This window comes from Crocodylus siamensis, chromosome 6 (genome assembly GCF_052110815.1).
Source record: "Crocodylus siamensis isolate JL-2025a chromosome 6, ASM5211081v1, whole genome shotgun sequence".
NCBI lineage: Eukaryota > Metazoa > Chordata > Crocodylia > Crocodylidae > Crocodylus > Crocodylus siamensis.
In genome coordinates this window covers 18,201,959-18,216,889 of record NC_143400.1, presented here as the reverse complement: position 1 = coordinate 18,216,889, position 14,931 = coordinate 18,201,959, and the positions used below count along the sequence as shown (strand labels likewise).

The 14,931-nt window shown below is 52.5% G+C and overlaps 1 pseudogene; it reads right to left on the bottom strand.

The window, feature by feature from the left end:
* Positions 1–5,933: 5,933 nt before the first annotated feature.
* LOC149861361 (perilipin-3-like) lies at positions 5,934–14,556 on the bottom strand (annotated as a pseudogene).
* Positions 14,557–14,931: the final 375 nt, after the last annotated feature.

Sequence of the window (14,931 nt, the reverse complement as noted above, 5' to 3'; positions counted from 1 at the left end):
TTGTGCTCCCGCTGCCTGCGCTCCAGAGCCAGCGAGCTCACCTGAGAGTTGTCATGAGGGCGCCTCTGCCCTGGGAGGCCTAGGCTAGGGACAGACGTTCAAAAAGCCAGAGCCTGAATTGACTCAATCTTTGCAGGTTAGTCTGACAGACATTGCATAAACTGGCTTGACCCAAATCAGTTAAGTCTGATACTACATTCAACCAGGTTTAACTTAAACTGATTTCAGCCATTTTCAGACTGGTTTATGTGCACTGAACATCTGTTCTGTTACAGGTTTAAGCCAGTTTCTGATCACTTAAACCTGTGTATGTGTAATGTCTGTTCCTAGCCCTGAACTGCACTCTGAGACATTCACCGGCTGTGAGCCCTTTCCAGCCCAGCCCAGCCACCCAGCACCATCTCATGGGGAGATGCAAGCAGCTTCCTCTACCACAGATGAACCCTGATGGCAAGCACAGAGCTTCCTCCACTTCCATGGGCCACTTCTCTGGACCTCCCATCTCTTGGCATTTCTCAGTGACTATGGGGCAGCAAGCACCAGAGGCCACATGGGTCCCTGCTTCATACTCCAAGGCAAGACATGGCACCTGGACGAAGGGTACCACTCACTCATGGCAGGGTAAAGAGCGACAGCAATTGGACAGGTGGGGGATACTCATCCCCAGGCATGAGCTGTGACCTGCTAGAAGCCCAGGAATGGACAGCATGTGCACCCCTGGCACGGGGAAAGAGCTATCCACCCTTCCACTCCATCCCACTGACCTTGTCTTCACCGCTAGGAGCACTGAGGTCAGCCCTGCGGTACAGCATGGGCATGGGCAGGTCATCATGCCGGATCCCCAGGCCCCGGGGAAGCAGAGCGAAGAAGAACCAGCTGTGCCATGTTGGAGATGAGCTCCACTCTTCAGGCTGCATGCTACCACTGCGGGCTGCCATGGGAGCTGGGCGTGCAGACCTGGGTTCACGCTGGAAAACTGCGATGTGTGCAGACTGATTGGCACCAGCTGCACCTGGAGGGGTACCCCCAGCTCCCAGCCCACACCCTGTCTCCTGGACCGCAGTGGGCCTTGCGCCAAGACTTGCAGCCCACCTGGGACTCCAGCCCTGGCCGCAGCAAGCGTGCCCAGAGTAGGCTTCCTGCACGTGGGAAGTTGGCTGGGCTAGAGCATGCCCAATGCAGACAAGTGTGACGGGCTGGCAGTGACCTGGCCCAGGGGTTTTGAAAGGGCAAAAGATGATTGGAGGACTTGGGATTCCCTTTCCTCACCAATCTGGTAATGATTTGGCCCAGGGGTTTTGAAGGGGTAAAAGATGATTGGAGGAGCTGGGATTCCCTTTCTGCACCGATCAGATTGGCCCCTTGGGTCACCTGGAGGGGATAAAAGGGGCAGTGTGGGGTGACTCAGGGGAGAGACCAGGGAAGGACAATGGGGGGGGGGGGGGATGTTCACAGAGTTGAGTTAGTGGAAAACAGCCTGAAAGAGCAGGACTTGAAGGCAGCAGTGGGACCCTCAGCAGCGCAGCGTGTGGCTGGCAGGAGAGGCTCCCCACTGGCTCCAGGATCCCCTGGGAGAGGCCAGGCAGCTCGATGTGAGGCTGGGGCTCTGGGAAGGTCAAGACCCCTGGCAGACCAGAGCAGTGGCCCTGGGGGTGGCTGTGTGGCAGTGTTCCTATCCACCACATGGGAGGTCTGAGTTCAAGTCCCAGCTGAAGTGATTTGGGGTGAGTGAGATGACAAGAAGCAAATCTTGCAGTGGAAAGGGGCCATTGTGTTTCCCTCTTTCTCCCCCTCCAGGTACCTAGGCCTTATATTTCCTTGACATTTCACATTTTGTGCCTTTTTTATATTTCACCAGCCCGTATTGTTTGTTCTGCTGTTTGAGTTTTATATTTTGTTAACCTTGTTTTGTCAGTGATTGTAAGTGTCTGACCTTTGTTGAATCCTGCCCCCTCAGGGCACTGTAGTGTCCACTACACCCCCTGATTTATGCCTGTCACTTTCCCAGTATTAAAAAGTATATGGTTAAGGCCCAGTGGCGGGCCAGTAGGGGGCGCTCCTGCGTTGAGCCGCCCACCTCCCTGCGCCCGACCACTTTCCAGACTCGGAATGCCTCCCTAGGGGCGCCTTATGCTTGCCCGACCCCTCTCCCGGAGCACACTCGCTAGTCAGGGGGTAACATGCTGCCACCACCCCAAGAAGGGACTGCCTCGGCCCTGTGTCCTCAGGGAAACACAGGCCTAATAGTCCGACAGGTACTCGACCCCGTACCGGCACTTGGGCACTTCCCCAAGTCCGGGGGCAAAAAGTAAAGTCTCCCTTAGTCCGCAGACCTAAGGGGTCTCTCTGGCGTAATTTAGACCCACCCCTCAATAAGTCTCCCACACCGTTCAAAAAGGAGAACTTTATTGATTACAGGGGGTAGGGGAAACTAGGGTACAGGGTTGAGCAATATCTTAGAAATCCTAGAGAGCAAACAGTGTGGCTGAGGTACACCACGGGGTGTCGCGTCCCTTGGTGCTCTTGTAGGAGTACGGCTCCTAGTCCCGCGTCAGAGGTGTCCGTGGCGACGTAGAAGGGTTCATCAAAGAGCGGTGCCTTCAGGATCGGTTGTTTGACCAGGGCGGCCTTTAGGGTGTCGAATGCTTCTTGGCACCCCAGCCTCCAGACCACTGGATCAGGGCTTCCCTTCTTGGTCAGTTCGTGTAGGGGTGCCGCCGTCGCCCCGAATCCCGGGACAAACCGTCTGTAATATCCAGCCAGGCCAAGGAAGGCTCTGACTTGCTTCTTGGTTTGTGGAGGCGGCCAGTCCTTAATGGCCTCGATCTTGTCCCACAAGGGAGCAGGGAGGGGCTGTAGGGGAGCCTTTCTCTTGTCCCCACTTTTGCCCTTCCGCTGGCATATCTCGCAAGATCTGCAATAGTCCGTCACATTCTCGGCAATTCGGGGCCAATAAAAGTTTGCCTGCAGCCACTGGTGTGTCCGTTCCCTGCCCATGTGACCAGCACACGGTAGATCGTGAGCCATGGAGAGCAATCGTTGTCTGTATTTGTGAGGTACTATGATCTGGCGATGGGGTTCCCAGGTCTGGGTGCAGTTCCTGGGCACCCACAACCGATAGAGAAGTCCCTTATCCCAGACCACCTGTTCCCTCTTCTCTGGGGTAAACTCACTCTCCTGCTCCTGAGCTATCTGCCGGAGGTCCTCCAAGCTGGGGTCCTCCAGAACCTCCTGTCTGAACTCCTCTCGCCCGGCTAAGCTATCAGCAGAGAGTTCGGGGGCTCCTGCAAGCAGTGCACCTTCGCCCTCAGGGACTTCGCTGGACTCCTCCCTGAGAGTCTCTCCTTCCTCTGCCACTGATGGAACAGACACTTCCCTGGGACTGTCACTTAGCCCACCCTCGGGGTTGCTAGTTCCCTCGGGAATTGGTGTGCAATCACCCTCCACTGGGGCCTCTCCCAGTGCAGCCAATGGCGTGGCTGTCTCTTGGGGAGTTTCTAACCCTCCCCACCTAGCCTTTTTGCTCTGCAGACGAGTCACCGCGTTAATGCGGTAGGGCTCTAGCTCTGGGGCCTGGTCCATCTCTCTGTGCAGGAGTTCTCAATTAAGTATATCCCGTCCCACCAGGATGGGAGCTGGAGCCCCTTCCATCACACCCATTTCTACATGCATCGAGCAGCCTCTCCACTCGATGGGTGACCGGGTTACCGGTATCTCAAATGGTGGAGACCCCACCCCTTGAATGGTAAGGGTCTTCCCGGGGATTATATCTGCAGGTGAAACTAGGTTGGCATCAATTAATGTCACGCTGGACCCCGTGTCCAGTTCCCCAATAAGGGTTCTCCCATTGACCGTTATCTTGGTCCGGTGGGGGGCCATCACCTCCTCCGGGTTTGTGATCCTGTAGCAACAGGCATGCCCCTCAGAGGGGCTCGGGCCTTCCCCCTCACTGCGTACAGCTGTTGCATGTCTGACGGGCTTGGGTTTGTTGCTTAACTTTGGGCAGTTGGGCTTGATGTGGCCCGGCTCCCCGCAGTTATAGCACCCCCTCTTTTCCAAATTGGGACATTTGGTTCAATCAGGGGCCTCCTTCCACTTGGTCTGGCATGCAGCGCTGTGATTCTGGGGAGGACTCAGGAGTTGGCGAGTGTGAAGGTTGCTCTATGGCTGAGTCATTGTCACACAGGAGTTTAACCAGTTCCTCCTTCTTTAGCCCTTTCTTCACATGAAGGCCTCTCTCTTTCGCCAGCTCTTTCAGTTCAGGCACGGTCTTTTCGGTGTAGCCATCCTGGCTATCTACACTATCCAGTCGACCCGATGCCAAATTAGAAATTGTTTGCTCAAGGGATTTCAGTGTCTCTATTACTCTTCCCAAATTATGCCTGTAAAGCAGCCGGTTATTCGGATCCCACCCGCTGCCACCACATGTGGTGGGTGCAGGGATCCCACCTAGGTAGAACAGCTGGGTATTTGTATCCCACCTCTCCCACCACATGTGGTGGGCCAGTAGGGGGCGCTCCTGCGTTGAGCTGCCCACCTCCCTGCGCCCGACCACCTTCCAGACTCCAAATGCCTCCCTAGGGGCGCCTTATGCTTGGCTGACCCCTCTCCCAGAGCACACTTGCTAGTCTGGGGGTAACGTGCCGCCACCACCCCGAAAAGGGACTGTCTCGGCCCTGCGTCCTCAGGGAAACACAGGCCTAATAGTCCGACGGGTACTTGACCCAGTACAGGCACTTGGGGCACTTCCCCAAGTCAGGGGGCAAAAAGTAAAGTCTCCCTTAGTCCGCAGACCTAAGGGGTCTCTCTGGCGTAATTTAGACCCACCCCTCAATAAGTCTCCCACACCGTTCAAAAAGGAGAACTTTATTGATTACAGGGGGTAGGGGAAACTAGGGTACAGGGTTGTGTAATATCTTAGAAATCCTAGAGAGCAAACAGTGTGGCTGTGGTAGCCTTTTGATTACGCATCTGTGTTACTGCCAGCTAGATATCTAATTCGATTGAGTAGCTTCCTCACAAGCATCTTCCAGAGTTCTTCCGTTTCCCCTCTGGAGTCTGGGGGTGAGAGAGAGAGCTAGGTCCAGATGGTAAGGCTTCTCTGTCTCCCCTGCTTGGCTGCTGCTTCACCTCATGGCCGAAGAGAGAGAGCCTCCTCTCCCCCCCCACCGCCCAACTTATATAGCCCCTGTGACCTCATTCACCTGGGCCAGTGGAGGTCAGCCCCAGTTGGCTGTCAGCCAACCAATTTGAAATACATCACCTGTTACCAGGCAGTTTCCAGCTCCCCTGGTAGAAACCCCCCACCCAGGTAATTGATGCAAGTCCTGTAGGCAGAGGGAGCAGGTTCCCCCCTCCCTCAGGACTGCAGCCAGTTCAAGTCACCTAAAGAGACCGGCCAGGCTCTGCTCTATAGGGGGAGGTGAGTCCCTACACCTCCCACAGCGCTTGTGCCCCTGCTTTGATTCCCTTCAATTGGAGAGGGGGTACCTCTTGGAGTACCGCCCAGGTTACACAAGGTTCTTTAGGTAAATGTGATATCTTTTATTAGACCAACTAAATACCTGGAAAAAATTGTTCTTTGAAAGCTTTCAGTTACAAAGACCCTTCTTCAGGCATGGGAAAGTTTGCTTGTACCTGAAAGCTTATAAAGAACATTTTTTTTCCAACTATTTAGTTGGTCTAATAAAAGATATCACATTTACCTAAAGAACCTTGCCTGCCTATGTCCTTAGACCACACAGCTACAACCAACAACTCCAATGCAGACAGCAGTCAAAGATCCCAGGAACAAGTCTTCAGCAAGCACCACGAAGCATGTGGAAGTCAGCTGCCAGGGGCATCAGCCTTGGCCAAAGCAGCCTGGAGTTTCACTGGGAAACAAAAGGTATCTCCCTCATCTGGGACCTGGTTCTGTCAGGTTCCAGGGCCCCTCACACTGCCCGGAGGTGGTCGACATTTTCACTCAGGGCCTGGGGGATAAAATTAACATTGGCAAGTGTAACAGGCCTGCAGTTGTTTTGCAGTGTTTCTGGGATAAACGTGCCTGTTTTATAATAAAGTTTGGATGCCTCCATTTCCATGACTTTCTTGTACACTGGGAAAGGATGGGTTAGTGCTCTCTTTGTTTGACCTGGCTCTGCAACCAGGGGCCAGGGTCTCATCTACTGCACCAGCTTCTCCTGGGCTGGCGTCAGAGATGGTGTAATGCTGGAGTTGCATGAGAGAGCCCATCCAGGGAGTGTGTGTGTGGAGGAGGTGTAGGGAGTGCCCCTGTGCCTATTCCAGAAATGGTTGAATTGCTTTTCTGAAGCCTCCCCTCAAAATGCAGGCTGAGGCAGACCTGAGCAATAACATATAACTCGAATGAATGAATAAATGAACCAACGAACAAACGAATTTTGGAAATGTGGACAGCTCCTGTTCCCACCAAAGCAAGTCCTTCAGCAGACTGAGTGCAAAAGCAAACTTTATTAAAAATCTCCAGATATAAATATCACTAGCCAATAAAGGATACACAATACAGAGAATGCATAACAGGAAGGTATCTATTCTAGTTGGTTAAAGCACCCAATTAACTTCCTTGGGTATTGAAGACAATTTGAAGAGATTTCAGTAATTGATTGTCAAGAGAATATGAGGAAACCGGAATATGAGTGGATATAGAAGTGAGATAAGGTTGGAGCGTCTTCAACTTCAGATGCTGTGAAAGGATATGCATTAGACAAGGGGGAGGGGAAGAGAGGGGAGAGAACAGGGAATGGATCATTGCTGGGAGAGACAGGCAAACAAACAGCAAACCCATAGGAACAAAGGGTCACCAAAGCTTTCTATCTTGTGCGTCGTATCAGTGTCTGCACACCTAACAGTGCTGATACTGCAGAGCAGTCTGAAAAGGGTCTCACAGCAGCCACAGTGCTGTGGCAGCCTGGTAGAGAATCACTGATTTAGCGTTTGCCGGGCAGCTACTTGTAGTCCCCCTGGACTACAGCAAGCTTAACTATTGTGATAGGCTTTGAAATTTTTTTTTCCTTTTGCAGTAATAGCAGTTTGGTACCCTGGGAAAGAAAGCATGGCTTATTTTTTCCACAGTGTTAGAGCAGACATGGATCCTGACCTGTCCGCTCATTAAAGGTTGCATATTAGCAACCATAACTCAAGAGAAGCAGGGGAGGGATGCTGCTGGGCTCAGCTTGCCGGGCCCACACTTTGTCCCTGTTTCACTGTGTTTTGTAGCAGTTCCTATCTCTTTCTCAGTTATGTGCTGGTGCAGGTGAATCACCCCATGGTATCTTCTTCTTGTGCTCTGTTTGCTGTTCAGTAACACTTAGCATTGCCACCACATGTACGATTTGGGGGCAGGGGTATCTCCACAGAGGGATTTTCTGATTATACGGAAAAGCCAATCAGGTTTTGGTGGGACTGGAGGTTTTGCAGTGATAAGTGCCTGATTTAGGGACTGTTGGAGTGAGGTTGTAGAGCAGATGATCCAGGAATTGTGAGGTGCCAGGATCTTTGCGGGTGCTATCTTTTATTGGACCAACTGCACGGCTGGCATAAAGTTAGACAAACTTTGAGATGCAAAGCTTTCTTCATCAGTTAAGACCAGTTCATTACCTACAAAGATCCTTGCCTCTCACATGACTTTAGGGCAGAATTCTCAGCAGTTTTCTATAAGAAAGAAGAAATAAAATAAGACACAAGAGGTATATTTTAATTAGCAGCTGTATCTGCCTCCTAGCAATATTGTTAGCATTCTGAAATGCTTCTAAAGCGTGACTCAGGCTAAGCTTTACCTGGTGAGTTGTTTCCTTAGCAGATCTCTGTAAATCTGAAGCTTGAGTTTGCAAGTCCTGAATTTGGTTTTGAACAACAGCTAATTCCTGTATTTTATGACCCAACTTCTTAGTTAGTGTCCTACAAGAGGTAAGCAAAATATCCATGCAGCATCTGCTTCTTTTGGGGGTTTTGACTTCTCTTTTTTGAATAGTTTTAAATTCTTTACAGAATATATTCCAAATGTTTTTGGAGTTTAAAAGTTTTGGAGAGGGTATTATTCCACCTCATCTCTGTGTGTCTTAATGTACGTTTCAAGAGCAGTAAAGCTTAATTTAACACTGGGTGTATTTTTGGATTGTGGCTTATCGTGGCGATTTTCCAGCCAGTTTTTGGAAATGGGGGCTTTTGCAATTTTTGACTTTGTCTTTGGATTGTAGCCTATACAGGGCTGGAAAACACAACCCAGAATGAAAAGATTACAGAATAAAATGCTACTGCTTACTTTAAAGGAAATGTTGCTTGCTAGTGTGAAGATTGCATAGGATTTTTGCTTCTGCTCAAAAACCATTTTATCTGCTTCAAAGCAGAAAGATAAAAAGGGGAAGGGTGGTATCCTCCTGAAAACAGATGCTGATCACAGAGAATGGGTAAGCTATACACCAAATTAAAAAAAAAAAAAATTGGAGCAAGATATAAACACTTCAAGTACACAGATCTCTGAGCTTCCTGATTTCCTAAACACAAAGGAATAAAGATCGCTCTGATATTAACTGTTATTATAGCCCAGATACAGAGAGATCTCCATTTTAGGGCTTATGGGGTTGGGAGCGCAGGTGGTGTCTTCCTCGATTCTTCCTGTTTCGGGCTACGGGCTGAGGGATTTGGACTTTGTCCTTTGTCCCTCCTGGAGGAGGGAGAGGAGGATCCAGGAGGATCCAAAGACGGCGGCGCTGGGGTCATCGGGAAGGCTTCGGCTTCCATGACCACAGCCCGCTCTTTGGCGAGAGAGGCAGCGAGCTGCTGGGAAGAGATGGCCTCCACCTCTCCCCCCTGGGGAGGAGGCTCTTCTCAGCCAGATTGGCTGATCTGCTCCACCGGGCTTTAAACTAAGCCCGCTGTGGGACAGGGGTCTACCACCACTGTTGGCCCGCTGAGCAACCCTTGCAAAGCCAGCAGGCCAGGCACTTAATGGAGCCCAGCCCTAGAGCAAGCTGCAGGCAAGGCAAGGGCCCCCAGGGGGATACCTGCCTGCCTGTACACGAATGCCAGGAGCTTGGGAAATAAACAGGAGGAACTCGTCCTCCTGCTCAGCACAAATAATTATGAGGTCATAGGGATAACAGAGACCTGGTGGGACTCCAGCCATGACCAGGCCACGGGTATAGACAGCTATACCTTGTACAGGAAGGATCAAGTGGACAAAAGGGGCGGAGGTGTAGCTCTCTATGTCAAGGAGAACTACCCATCCCTACAAGCTGACATCAGCACCCAGGGTGGACGACTGGAGACCCTCAGTCTGGATTTTCATACATCTGCAGACAAGAACCTCAGGAAGACATGCCAAAGCACACTGCCAATCCCCTTTTCACTCCCATTCTCCAAACAGGACTTACCAAGCGCTTGATCAAAGACAAGGCAGCTGAGGTCATGAAGACCTTGTATCACAGTGTGCTCAGCCTAGAACAAACTGAGGACCTTGTTACACACTGCACTTCGAGCTGCTCAAATGTTGACCAGTGTCGATGCTGGCTCAAGTCTGAAGCAGCCACACCTTAAGGCTACAAATCTTCCCTGACTGTCCCTGGCCTGCATAGCTGTGACTTGCTACTACAGGAGCGTTTCTCAACCCATGGGTTGCGACCCCAAAGTGAGTCACAAGAATATTTCAAAGGGTCACAAACAAGTGCCCCAAAAATGTGTGAAAGCACAGGTTTCCTGCCTGCAAGGGGCTGCTGGTGTAGCCAGCATGCAGCCAGGCATGGGACCAGCCCCTGCAGATGGATGAAGGTAAGTGTATGGGGAGTGGGGACTGGAGGGCCCAGGGGGACAGTGTGTGCATGTGTGTGAGGGTACGTGTGTAGAAGGGAAGGGTGTGTGGAGGAGGCAGGTGCCTGCTGGCACTGAGGGAAAGTGGCCGAGCACCGAGGGTGCAGCATGGTGAGGAGGGAAGGGCCATGTGGGTCAAGACAAGCCATTGATTTTTGCAAATGGGTCCTGGTATGAAAAGTTGAGAACCACTGCACTAGAGGGCTGGCGAGGAGGGGGCTGGCTAGGAGCTATAGCTGTGAGTTGCCACTACAGGACCAGAGAGTGAGGACCGCCTCTAGGTTGCAGGGGGGGAGGACAGGGGCTGCAGGGAAGGCACAGGACATCAAGCTGGGAGGTAGAGAGTTAATGGGATCGGAGTGGGTAACAAAATGGGAGGTGGAAAGTGGAGAAGGGTGGTCAAATGAAGTCAGTCACTGAAGGGTAAAATAAAAAGAAGTGAAAAAAAAAGAATAAATAAAGTGAAAGTAAATTAAAGAAAGTCTCATGTGTTAATAAACTGGAATAGGGGCTGGGGTGGGGAGTGCTGGTCATGCTTCCCAGGGTGGCTGGGAGATGGGAGCAGTAAGGGAAGGTGCTTTTGGGAGAACTATTGCCCCTGCCCTGGGGAGGAAGTCCTAGCTCACGGAGACTCAATCTGGTGCCCTACCTTATTCCTCTCCACGCCTGCTAGGCCCCACTCCCGGACCCGTCCATGCCCTGCAACCTGGCTAGTTGGCATGTGTTCAGCAGGCTGTTTGCACCCCTGGGGGTGGGAAGATCACACCCCCCAGAGCAGAATGGGGAGTTGGCTTGGTGCCACAACCACCCCCTGGGCAGTAGCGTTCAGGGGGTGTAAAATTTGTCCGCAGAACAGGAGGGCGGGTGCGGGGATGCTGCATCCTGAGATGGGGGAGGACTACAAGTGGGCAGCTCATTTCTGGGGAGTGGCCACACATGGGACACAAGCTGAGTAACACGGATCAGAGGTGAACCTGCCCTGGAGCGGTGTAACGTTAAGTCTCCTAAAGCATGCTTAAAACTAGTTCCAGGCATTAGTGTGTGGACAATCCAGGGGTTAAGACCTCCAGGAGCTGCCTAAAAGTCATGTGTAAAGACCCTGAACTTCACTACTCAGGGTCTAAATGCTCTCGAGCTGACCTTGCCTTTCCTAGAAGATTCTCTCCCCTGTGACTCAGTTCCTTTGATACTGCTTACTTCCCTTAGCCTCACTTATACTAACTCGGCCTTTCTTAAATTTAAAGCAGTCCAAGCCCGGCTAATAGCTCACCTGTGGTGTGGTCACTAGAGCACTGATAGGCAGTCAGAGAGAGCCCCCCCTCTAGCCCAAGACATCTCATCCCGCCTCCCAGATAAGAGCTCCTGGCACTCAGCTATTGGCAAGAGAGAAGGCAGCAGATGGGGGGGGTGGGATCTCTCTCTCTCTCACCTGTGTGTGTGCCCAATCTGGAGGCCCATGCACCCAGAGCTACACAGCCAAGAGGAGAATCCCAACCTGTGTGTAAGTGGCATTTCTGGCACTGAGAAATCCATGTAGACAACCAAACACGGACACTTAGATGCCCAGGAAAAAGCAGAATGTCGCCTCGGTGGATCAGAGTTTGGCCACATGGCACCTGTTTGGAAATAGGGCTTCAAATGGCGGTTCTCAACCTTTGCAGGCTCGCGGCCCCCTCCTTCAACTCAAGGAAAAGGTGAGCTTCTTTGTTTTTGGACTAAAAAAAAAGGCTAGAGCGATTCTTCTGTTGCAAAGAACCCAGACAGACCACAACAGGCCTTTGCCACTCTGGATTCCTAGTTGAAATCTTGTGAATCATGTATAGCTGTTGATGTCCCTAACAGTGCTAGTATTGTAGCTCCCTGTGACACCTTTAAAAGGCTTTCACTGTGCCTCAGGGCACCCTGGCACCCTGGCTGTGATTCACTGGCTTAGGATGATGAGTCTTAAAGACCCGTAGCTATGGCACCTCTGCCATGAATACAAGGAAGTACCAGAGCCAGCCTCCCTTTACTCACTGCACCACATGGCCCTGCCTTCCTTTAAGCCCATTTGGATGGTTTTGGTCAAGGTCTGCACTATTGGGCATTAATAATGATGGCAAAGTGAGGGTAACTGGCTTGCACGTGGGTGGACATATGCCTGAATGAACATACAAACCCCTAAACAAAAACTGGTTCTCCTGCCACAGGAGATGCCCACGGTGGGGAGGGTTCACTACTTTAGGGCTCCACCGTCTCTTCCCCTGCAAGTTCCTCCACTCCCCCTCTGTGACAGGCTCCTCCACGTGCTCTGCAGGGGCTCCAGCGGGAGCAAAAGGCCCCACAATCCCGGTGAGGGGCATGCTCCTAGTCACATACTCCATCAGCGCATCCGGGCACTCCCGGGCCTTAGCCGTCTTCTCCCAGCTCTGGCTCAGGAGCCCCTCAGACAGCTCCTGGGGGGATTGGGTGCTGAAGAAAGCAGCCTGGAGCTCCTGCAGGTGCTGGCAGTCCTGCTGGACTTGCTCCTGCACGCTGGCTGGCAGGCCCTGGACGCTGGGGACCAGGCTTTGGCAGGCAGCCTCCACGTGCTGGAGGAGGTCCTAGGTGGTGGACAGAGCCTGGGAGCCCATCTCCCCAGGCTGCAGAGTGCTGTCCCCCTCATGGCTTCCTGGCTGGCCCTGGCGCTGCTCCAGCCACAGCTGCTTCAGCGTCTCCCGGCTGTCGTGCACTGTCCGAGCCCATCTGCTTGGCAGAACCAGTCAGGTCTCCAGCTCGCTGCAGCCGGGCCCGGGCCTTCAGGGCACTCTGCCTGGTGCACCTCACCTTGCCCAGGCAGTGCTGGGAGGATGGCTGCTGCAGGCTGGTCGAGAGGGAGCCCAGGCACACACAGTAGCTCTGCTGCTGCTGCTGCTCTGCCAGAGCCACCTCTGCCCCCTCCACAGAGGTGGCAAGTGCAGCCAACTCCTCATCCGTTATGAGGAGGCAGCGGTCCACGCACTGCTCCAACTTCCCCAGCACCACATCCAAGCCACTCACATCCTTCCGGCCCAGGGATGAGCCCATTACAGCATCTAAGCTGCTGCTTGCTGCAGATCTAGTCATCTCCACACCCTCCTGGACAGCCTCTTTGGTCACATCCACCATGCGGGGCACTGCAGCCTTGGCCCCTATGACTGTGCTGCAGACAGCATCCTTGGTCCCCTCAACTGCAGTAGCCACCGGATCATCACCATTGCTCTCCTGGGTGGGTGAGGGCTTTGCAATTGCTCCCTGACAGCCAGGGAATCTGAAGCACCGAGTGACTTGCCCCAGGCCACCGATGGGTGCAGGGTCAGAGCTCTACCCATTGTGCCCATCCTTGGAGCTCCCAGCAGAGGCCCAAGTCCCGTCCGAGCTCCCTGGGAGGGCAGCGAGCCAGTTCAGGGCAGGGGCTGCTCCATTGCTCAGCATTTGCCTCGCTATTTGTGCTGCGTAGCTGCGAGAGCTCTGCCCTCGATCTCTGCCACGCAGTGCAGCGGGGACGTGCCCACTCTATGCGTGCTCGGGGGAAGCTGCATGTTCGTTATCCACTTGACAGTGTTTTGAACTTGGCAAGGGCCCGTCGTTCCTTCTGACAGCTCCATTTGGATTTTAAGTGGCCTCGAGGCTATAAGGGCCCTTCAAAATGTCAATAAGTTCAGTGAGACAAGCATGGTAATTCTTCCCCGCATTTTTGTGTTTCTGCCAGTCGGGGACAGCAGAAATTGCAGCCACAGCCTTGCGCCAGTGCTCTGTGCAGAGACAGCCCAAGCACTCCCAGCACAGTGAGAAACAAACACTTCCCCCGAAAACACATCCCAAAGCCAGGGCCCCAGCCTGGGAGCTGGCTTTGATTTGGGGGCCCACAGCAGTATCAAAGGCTTCCGCACTTTGTTGTCCTCCCTTCCATCCTTATCTCTGGAGTTCAGAGAGTTCCTTATCAGCATTAAGAGCTGCTGTTGCTGCTTCTCTTATGTGCTCCCAATGAGATCCTCTTTGTCATACAAATGTGTTACCAGGTCCTTTCTATTCAGTCTACTCCCAGGCCCTGCTAAGCAGGAAAAAACACGTGCCTAAATTTGTGCTGGGCCTGGGGAAACATTAATTGTTTGGGGCTGAGTAGAATTTACACTGATAATGTCTAAACAGGGCTCAGGCTTGTAGGTCAGAAGCCAACAGAACAAATCGCCAGCGCAGAGCGGGTACCCAGTCTTTGTCAGGAATATTTTAAGAGCCAAGCACAGTGCCTGCCAGGAGGAGAAAGGGGAAAGTGTGTTCATTAAGGAAATGTCTATATTTATAAAGGATGTTGTTTGCTAACTGTGAGTCTTATGGCCCAGGGAAAGTTAATATTAGTTGTCTCAGCAAAAGACCCCTTGCATGTCCTGCCCTTGGGATTTAGCATATTTTGCAGCATGGTGAGGGACTTCATCCTGACCTGTGACTGCCCAGATGTGAGAGGACAGGACGACACTGACTGTGCCAGTGAGCCCATGCCCTGAGCCACAAAGTGGGAAGCAAAAGCCCAGCTGGAGACCAGCACTTCTCTACTTGTCCTGAGCCTTGCGTCACCTATCCAGGGAGGCAAAGTGAAAGGCTTGCATCACTGGCACGGCCAGCCTGCCAGCCTGCATCGTCTTCCTGGGATTTCTTGAGCATATATGAAACAGAAGCAAGACATGGGCTGCTGTGGTCCCCTTGCTTTACCTGTGGCAGGTTTGGGTGTGACATCTTTTGCTGGTTCAGGATGGACAGTAATTTTACACAGAGGCAGTGGATGTGTCTGGGATGGTTTAGAAAAGGGCTGATCCTGCCTCAGGCAAGGGACTGGTCTAGATGTGACCTCAGGAGGTCCCTTCCAGCCCCGCTGCTCTGGGATTTCTGTGATCCTGACAAGAGGTGCCACATGTAGGACAGGGTTGACTGTGACTCTCCCACCTGATTCCAGGTGACCAGCAATGGCCACTTCACGAGTCCAGGGACCCAGCAAGGGAAGAGCAGCCTGAGTTCTCCAGTCTCTCCTGTGATGCAATGAGGAGACACCTTGCACAGTTACTGTCTTGTTTCTCACGAGTGCTTGGTGGGCACTAAGGGGGCACTGAGGTT